This window comes from Haliaeetus leucocephalus, unplaced genomic scaffold, assembly GCF_000737465.1.
Source record: "Haliaeetus leucocephalus isolate CR32 unplaced genomic scaffold, Haliaeetus_leucocephalus-4.0 Scaffold145, whole genome shotgun sequence".
NCBI classification, from domain to species: Eukaryota; Metazoa; Chordata; class Aves; order Accipitriformes; family Accipitridae; genus Haliaeetus; species Haliaeetus leucocephalus.
Window position 1 is genome coordinate 1,957,803 of NW_010972581.1, and position 291 is coordinate 1,958,093.

Here is a 291-nt window from a genome sequence, read left to right on the forward strand (position 1 = left end):
GGGGAAGGAGCGCCCCCGTCGAAAAAAACACCAAAAAAAAAAAAAAAAAAAAAGGTGGGGGGGGAGAGAGAAATCTTCCACCATCCCCCTTTTTCTCTTCCCCCTCCAGCACCAGCCGCTCTTTGCATCCGCTCCCCTGCCCGCGGCCCCTCGCTCCGCCGGGGCTGGGGGACACAAAGGCGCCCGCGCAGAGGGAGGCGGGTCGTCCTCAGCCCCCCGGGCTCCGCCGGCACCCCAGCTCCTTCCTCCTCTTCCTCCTCCTCCTCCTCCTCCCGCTGCGGAGACCGCCAG